Source organism: Telopea speciosissima, chromosome 10 (assembly GCF_018873765.1).
Source record: "Telopea speciosissima isolate NSW1024214 ecotype Mountain lineage chromosome 10, Tspe_v1, whole genome shotgun sequence".
NCBI classification, from domain to species: Eukaryota; Viridiplantae; Streptophyta; class Magnoliopsida; order Proteales; family Proteaceae; genus Telopea; species Telopea speciosissima.
Window position 1 is genome coordinate 18,473,603 of NC_057925.1, and position 8,994 is coordinate 18,482,596.

Here is an 8,994-nt window from a genome sequence, read left to right on the forward strand (position 1 = left end):
GGGGATTTCACAGCACAGATTTCTGGGTTCAGATACATGACGTCCCCTTGGAGTTGCTCAACCTAGAAGTGGCTTCTCAATTAGCAGCGAAGGTTGGCCTTCCCAAGCAAGTGATCCTGGTTCAAGGTACTCAGTTTGGGACGAGAGTCATGTATGTTAGGGTGCGGATTAAGATCAGTGTAATCAAACCTTTGCGCCAGGCTATCACAGTCAAGCGAAGATCGGGGAGCAAAACCACCGTTTTACTTAAGTATGAAAGGCTTCCTAGTTTCTGTTATTACTGCGGTTTGTTCGACCATGAAGCCAAGAGATGTGTGTCCCTCTTTGATGCTGAGCACAAGCATTGCGTGGAGCATGGCTGTAAGAAGGCCTCGACCTACCCTTCCTTTCCTGCATTTCGGTATGGCTCTTCTGTGAGGGCTACTCCCCCGGATCCCAGGCTTCTTGAAGGCATGCCATCGCAACTGCTTAATCAGTCACAGAATGTGTCCATGACCGGTTCTAGAACTCCAGTGACAAGCTCTTCCAATGGTGTTCAGAAGAAGAATGTTGATAATGGCAAGTCCGAAATTGCCAGAGCCGTCTCATGCTACTCACTCTCTTTCCACTTCGGGATTGGTACGCCAACCACATAATATCGCTCCATTACCTCCCCAGATCCCGCAAGATTTGAATCCTAACCTTATTAGTCACCCATCCACCAACCTAAATCAAATCCTAGCCAGTAACCCAATCTTCAGCCATCCTGATGTGGCAACTCTTCTTTCTAATTTAATCCCACGCCTCTCCACTATATCTTTGAATCATCCTTCCAAACTTGACCCACCATATCAGAATCCTACTACCCACACCTCACCTACTCATGAACAGATGTCTCCCCAATCCAATATTCCTTTATTACCTTCACCACACCCGACCCAATGGACCCACAACTCACCCATGGATATAGTTGAGACGCAGTTACAACAAGGAGGGCTTGCGGTGGTCCATCATGAACCAGATTGTGCCATTGATTCGGGTCATGATAAACAGAAGAGACCCAGGTTGGAGTGTCCAGGAGAGAGGCAAGACCCAGTCGAGACAACTCAAACTAAGACAAATGCTGTGGATCATTTTTTATACTTGGAACCCACGGTAGCTGGGGAGGCCCAGCACCGCGGGAATCAATGAAAATCTTGAGCTGGAATTGTCGCGGCAATTCGTTACCTAGTTCATCTCTCTCATGTGGAGAAACCAGAAATAATTTTTTTGATTGAAACAAAGACTGGGAAGGATAATATTGCTCAGCTGTGTAGGAAGTTAGGCTTGCATTCTTGCTTCTCAGTGGATGTGAGAGGCGCCTCGGGTGGTTTGGCTCTTATTTGGACTCAAAATGTTACTGTTGATGTTATTTACTCTGATAGCCATGTAATAAATTCCAAGGTTTACAATAAAGACAACTCTTTCTTTTATGACTTCTGTTTATTGGGCTCCTATTAAGAGTAAAAGGAAAGAAGTGTGGGAGAAGTTAACTCAAATAGGGAGTGGTAGACAGATGGAGTGGCTATGCTATGGTGATTTTAACTCTTTTTTGGGCTGGCATGAGAAGGGGGGTGGTAACCGAACTGGGCAAAGAGATATTGAGGGGTTCAGGGACATGACCATAGCTTGTGCTTTGGATGATATTGGCTCTCATGGTCCTTGTTTCACTTAGAGTAATAAGAGAAAGGGTGAGGCCAATATAAGAATTAAGTTGGATAGAGCTCTGGCGAATGATGCTTGGAGATCTTCGCACCCTGATGCTGCAGTATTGGTCAAGTCCACTCTGAACTCTGATCATGCTCCCTTAATTATTGATTCGGTGGGAAGCCGTTTTAAAGGGAAGCGCCTCTTCTATTTTGAGTCATCCTGGTTTCGCCACCCCGATTGTGAGAAGACAGCTAATGCAGCATGGACTATCCCTGTGCCAAGTACTCCTCTGCCTGCCTTACATCATAAGATGAGTGGTATTCAGCCGGTGTTCAGATGCTGGAACAAGGAGGTTTTCGGCCATATTCAAACAAAAATTAAAGACCTCCAGTTGGCTCTGATCAAATTACAAGAGGGACCGATAGATGATGATTACCATACCTAGGAGGAGAATCTCACAGCTCTTCTTAATGAAGAATTGGAGAGAGAGGAGGAACTTTGGTGTCAGAAGTCTCGTATTAGTTGGCTACAATAGGGTGACCGGAACACCAGATTTTTTCACATGTCCACCATACAACGCCGAAGCCACAACAGGATCTTGAAGCTCTAGGACAGTGAAGGACGGTGGACTCATGATGAAAAGAGAATTTTTGATCTGATGACTGAGTACTACCAAGACATCTTTACTTCTGAAGGGCTAGACTCTGTAGCACTGGATCATGTTCTCTCTACCATGCAGCCTCAGGTAGATGCTACCACGAACTCTTATTTGTGTGCCCCTCCCTCTTTAGAGGAGACTAAGAAAGCATTATTTGCTATGGCACCTTTAAAATCCCCTGGTCCAGATGGGCTTCCCCCGACTTTCTTTCAAAAATACATGGATTTTACTCACCCAGAGATACATTCCTTTGTTTGTAATTTTTTTATTACTGGTGTGCTCCCACAAGAATGTAATGAGACCTTACTGTGTTTGGTTCCAAAGGTTTCTAACCCCTCAAGTGCAGATCAGTATAGACCTATTAGCCTATGCCCTGTGATTGTCAAGGTCATCACGAAGATTATGGCATCTAGGTTGAAGGGTGTTCTGGATCAGATTGTGGCTCCAAACCAGTCTGCTTTTATCCCTAGCCGATCTATCTCCGACAACATTCTTATGGCCCACGAGTTATTCAGCTACATTAATAAGAAGAAGAAGGGGAAGCAGAGATTTTTAGCTCTAAAGCTGGATATGAAGAAAGCGTACGACCGTATAGAATGGAATTTCCTGGAATTAGTCCTCTTGAAGTTGGGTTTCAGCTCTCAATGGGTGAACATGGTCCTCTCCTGTCTTAAAACGGTTTTGTACAACATTATCATCAATGGGGCAATAAGGGGGAAGGTAGTTCCCACCAGGGGTATCCGCCAAGGGGATCCTCTATTCCCAGCTCTTTTCATTTTGTGCTCACAAGCCCTAAGTGCAGTGATAGCCCACTCTGAACAACAAGGTCTGGTTAGAGGAATCAGGGTCAAAAACAGGACTGAGCCGATGACACATCTTCTCTTTGCAGATGACTGCTGCCTGTTCTCATAAATGAAACTTGAAGAAGTGTGCAACCTGAAGGATTGTGTGGATGTTTACTGTAGGGCAAGTGGTCAAGCTGTTAACCTAAAGAAATCTTCAGTTACCTTCAGCCCTAATGTAGCAATGCGGTTTCGAAGATGGTTTTCGCATATCCTGAAGGTCTCTTACTCTAAAGGTCCTTCTAGATACCTTGGTTTGCCTACAGATTTTGGGGTTTCAAAAGCAGCACTCTTCCAAGATCTTGCAGATAAGGTGGGGCATCGTTTCTCAGGATGGAAGAATAGGTGTTATCGCATGCAGGGAAGGAGATCATGCTTAAATCCGTGGCTCTGTCAATGGGGAACTATGCCAATTCCTATTTTAAGCTGCCGGCTTCACATCACTCTCGGATTCGCAAGGAGGCCACGAGTTTCTTTTGAGGAGATGACACAGAGAAAAGGAAGATCCGGTGGATTGCTTGGCGTAGGTTATGTAGATCTAAAGATCATGGTGGCTCGGGTTTTAGAGATCCAGACCTTCAAAATAAAGCTCTCCTTTCTAGAATGGCTTGGAGAATGTGGAAGGAGCCTGAGTCAATGTGGGGGAGGTTTATGAAAGCAATTTACTTCCCCAATGGGGATTTCCTTTCGGCTAGGTTGGGAGCTCAACCATCTTGGGCTTGGAGGAGTCTTTTGGAAGGGCGCAAGGTTTTGAAAGATGGTTTGCTTTGGAAAATAGGGGGAGGTGAGAATATTCAAATTTGGGGGGATAATTGGGTACCTTCATTACCTCATTTCTGGTTACATTACCCCCCTATTGAGGCTGACCCCCCTAGGCTGGTTGGGGAGCTAATTGATCATTCCTGTAGAAAATGGAAGGAAGATGTTCTTTCTAAATACTTTCATCCTAGTGATAGTGAAGCTATTAGAAGAATTCACTTGAGTCTTTTCCCTAGGAGTGATTGCTTGAATTGGGGAGCTGCAAAGGATGGTCATTTCTCTGTTAAAAGTGCTTACCATCTTCTCTCCAACCAAAGAATGGAAAGTGAGTCTTCTAAGCCCTCTTCGGCGAAATTACATTCTTGGGACTTGGTGCCGAGATCAGTGTGGAGGTTAATCTGGTCGAGTAATACTCTCCCTAAAATAAAGGCCTTTCTTTGGAGAGCGTGTGCTGGTGGGTTGGCTTGTGCTACTGCTCTACACCAACGTCAGGTTCCAGTTGATACTTGTTGTCGAAGATGTGGTGCTCATGAGGAATCTATTGATCACATTCTCCTCCATTGTAAGTTTGCGAGAGCTGTTTGGTTCGGCTGTAACCTGCACCCCCTCTTGCCTCGTGGTGACAACCTTTATCTGTATCAGTTCCTTTAGGTGTGGCTCTCCCTTGCTAACAAGGGCAAGTCTACTTTTAAGGAGGTAACAACCCTTTGCTGCTTTGTTATTTGGCATCTTTGGACCTCAAGGAATGACCTCCTTTTTGGTGGTTAGAATTGGACCGGTGAAGAGGTCACCCAGGCTGCTCAGAGGGCGTGTGAGGAATTTTTTAAGGCCACCAGTATTGCCCTTCCCTCTCAAGCCCCTACTCGGGCTCCAGTTCGGGTTGCTTGGCTTCCCCCTCTTCTTGGTTCCTTCAAACTGAATTGTGATGCTTCTTTAGATCCAGGGGCGAAGAGAAGTGGTGTGGGTTTCATTATCAGGGATCATTTTAGTAGATGTTGCATTGCTGTCTCAAATCCCATTCCCTTTAATGATATTCTGGTTGGTGAGGTGATGGTGATCAGAGAAGGGCTGTTGGATGCCATTTCAGAAGGAACTCTCTCCATCACCGTGAAAAGTGATAATTTGGGCATTATTTCTTCACTCTTGAATCCTTCGAAGGTCCCGGATTTTATTGTGTTGCCTATTGTGGAGGACATTAGACACATCTCCTCCTACTTTGATGATTGTACTTTTGTTTATATTCCAAGGGCTGCTAACTCTCTAGCAGACTGCCTTGCCAAGAGGGCCCTATCCGTTGCGGGGAGGATGGTTTGGCCCAATTCCAATCCCTTGTTTTCTGAAGTTGCGACTTTGGATTCAAGGAGTGTTTCCCGTTCTTTGCAATAAATCTATCTTTAACCAAAAAAAAAAAAAAAAGATTATTTATGGGAGCCAATGCAGAAGATCATATTTTTCTCTTTGTACCGGGACGTGATGAGGCCTATCAATTGAACAATAGAGTTAGATCATGACTCATCACTAATAACGTCACAGTCTTACAGTATATCTCAAACTCCTCATGTATTCGGTTAACCAGTCAATTTTTTTATTTTTGTTTTTTGGCTAAAAGATCCTATGTATTAAAAGAAGAATAAAACAATGAACACCTTGAATCAAAAACCAAGGAAACCAAAAAAAAAAAAAAAAAGGTTTTTTTCTCGTACCCCCATGAGGTTTGACGTAATTATGAAAAAGTTTTGAAAAATTCTGCGTGCCTCCTAAGGTTCTTAACAGTTAACAGATACCCACATTCCGTTAGTCTAGGTCTAACAATGTTAAAATCAAGGGAAACTGACAAAAATGCCCTTATAAAAAAAATAAAAATTAAAAAACCTGCAACTCATCTTCCCCAAATCGATTTGGGAAAGATGAGTTGCAGGTATGAACACCATTGGGTTCTTGAGGTTTTGGGCTTGGATTCCAACAATTTTGCAAGGAAAAAAAATGTACAGCCTTAGATTTGGGGTTTTGAACCCACCGGTTCAGACACGAATCTACATCAAGATTAGCTAATCAGAATTCTGGTTCTGGCCCGTAGGATTTAAACCGATCAGAACACATCCTGATTACCCATACCATCCAGATTTACACCCTCACTCCCCATTTATTTGAAGTAATTTACCAACTCAGCTTTCTGAAACTTTGCTGTTGCAAATTTAGTAATGTTCTCTGGCTCATATCTCAACTTGCCAAACCACTCCCAGTGGCCGGGGGTAGAGAAACTCAAAATAGAAACTAAGGCATCGGGTAAGAAGTGTCGGTCAAACAACGGTCCAGGGATCAAACCATGGTTCCGTAGGGAAACCAATTATAAACCAATTAGGGTATTGCACGCCCTGGGTTATCCCATGGTGTCCCATGGGTGCCCCATTTTAATTTTAGGGTGTCCCATGGTTTCCCATGGGAACCCTAGTGCATCCCTATTAGGGTTTCTCCTTCCCTATTGCGTCCCATAAAATTAATTATCACAATAGGGACGGAGAAATTCGTCTCTAGTCCATCACATGGCAAGAGGGATCCATCCCATACTCGAATGCGCAGAATGCGCAGCGGAAATTAATCGATTCGAGTTTCTTTCGCATCCCATAAATATTAATAATCAATGAACATAAGGAATTAATAAAGAACTGCTAACCTGGTGAGCCTCAAGTGTTGCTCTTCCAATAAATAGTGGTTCTTCCTCCAGTGAGCGCTCCAAGCAAATAGATCTGAACCTCCAATGGTGCTACCAAGGTTCTACACGCCAATCCTAGATGCCCTCAAACTCCTCAGCACATATCTAGGGTTTCATAAACCCCAACTCTCAAACACAGGTGAGAGAAGCAAGAAGAAGAAGAGAGATCACAAGAGGGAGAGAGAGAAACCAAAAATGCAGGAGAGAGAGTGTGTACTCCAAAAACATGGAGAGCTTCTTCTTCTGCGTTTTATGGCCCCCTATTTATAATAATAGGGTTTAATTAAATCCTAGATAGATTTAATAGAGCCCTAGTGAGAGTCGACTCTCTCTCTCTCGATCTGGCGTTTGTTTAAACTCAAAGTGCTACAGGTGAAGAAGCGAGAATCTAATAGGAAAAGTATTAATTAGATTCTTTATTTAATTATTAATGGATAATTACAATTAGCACCAAATCCATTAATTAAATAAAGAGCCAATTAAATTAGAAAATTCCAAATAACTCCCTATATGATAACAATTTATCATATACAACCCCCACTAATCAACACCATCATTATGGAATCTAGGGCATGTACACATGTACTACCAAACCCCAATCCATAGTACATGTCCATATAAGAGCGTCTGTGCATCCGATCGGGTCCGCAAAAAGTCAATAAAACACTTTATTTGAAATAACTATAAATAATGTATCATTTTATGTAAAATAAATTTTGCAAAACCATTTCCAAAACGCAGTCTGGATCCGATTTCGATCCGACCATGCACAGATAGTCTCTATCTTGGTGTTCCCCAATCGGGCGTGGTGACCATGTTGGATAACTCCTTCACTCACAAAGTGTTCACGCATTCCCGAACACGGCTTTGACTCGCTTGAGTCTCGGTCATTGATGAACCAAAGAATGCGATCACACTGCGTGAGGGTTCCCTCAGGTATAGGGTGTCGGTGACATATATCTATCCCTTCCTACATCCGCAGTAATACATGAGGGAATCGACAAAGTAGATTCTTCGCCAATGCACACATCAAACATGTGAGCACTCGCATTCGTACCCGACATCACATGTCTAGGCATACCCAATGCGACAACCATATGATAAGGGTGCCCAGCCCAAACCCTAGTCGTGACTACCATTTTAAGTATAACTTATAGACACATAATGCTCAAAAAGTTTATATCGCATGTGACAATATTAAACTAAAATGTATAAATGTTCAATACAAAGGTGAACCGGGTTGAACCGGACCGAACCGGGTTTGATGGACACACACTTGTCCAATAATCTCCCACTTGTACATCAAAGCCAATTCCCCATACATTTTAAACCCATGCCCTCCATGTGTTTCTCAAACACTCCACAGTGACAAACCCTTTGTCATGGCATCGGACACATTTTCGATTGTGTCCACTTTAGAGATACTCACGTCACCGTGTTGGATAATCTCTCCGATGAGGTGATACTTCTTGCACGTGCTTGTTCCTCGATGAGCCCTAGGCTCCTTAGCTTGTGCAATGACCCCTCTGTTGTCACATAACGGGGAATAGAGCCCTTGACAAGATCGGGGACTACCTCCAAATCGATAGGAATTTTCTCGCCAAACACCTTCTTTTGTTGCATCACAAGTGCAAGGTAATGCGCTTCGATAGTAGAATCGATTGTAGACTTTTGTTTCGCACTCCGCCACACAATGGCACCTCTACCCATTAGATATACCATCCCGGACGTGGATTTTCTGTCATCCTTGTCAGTTTGGAAATCCGAATCTGTGTATCCCAAATCGACAAGCGATCGAGATCCAAAAACCAAGAAACATTCCTTAGTCCTTCTCAAGCACTTGAGGATATTCTTGACAGCACTCCAATGCTCGTGTCCAATGCCTACTGCATAGCAAATATCCAGCCTCGTACACAACATGGCGTACATAAGACTCCCTACTACTTGAGGCATAGGGAATCCTCTTCATCTCTTTAATATCATGCGAGACCGAGGACATTGAGATCGGAAAGGCTGACTCCATGTCGAAGGGAACACTTCCCCTCTTGGAGTTCTCCATACTAAATCGCCGGACTTTGTCTATATAGGTAGCTTGTGACAAGCCTAGCATCCTTTCTAGCGATCTCTTACGAGTTTGATCCCAAGGATATAGCTAGCTTCACCAAGGTCTTTCATCGAAAATGTTGTGGATAACCACTTTTCTTATGATGAAAGGAATCCTACATCGTTACCAATCGGCAATATGTCATCTACGTATAAAACAAGAAAACATCACGCCCTCCCATTGATCTTCTTGTAAGCATGGTTCATCCATGTTTTGATCAAAACCAAATGATTTGATTGATTGATCAAAC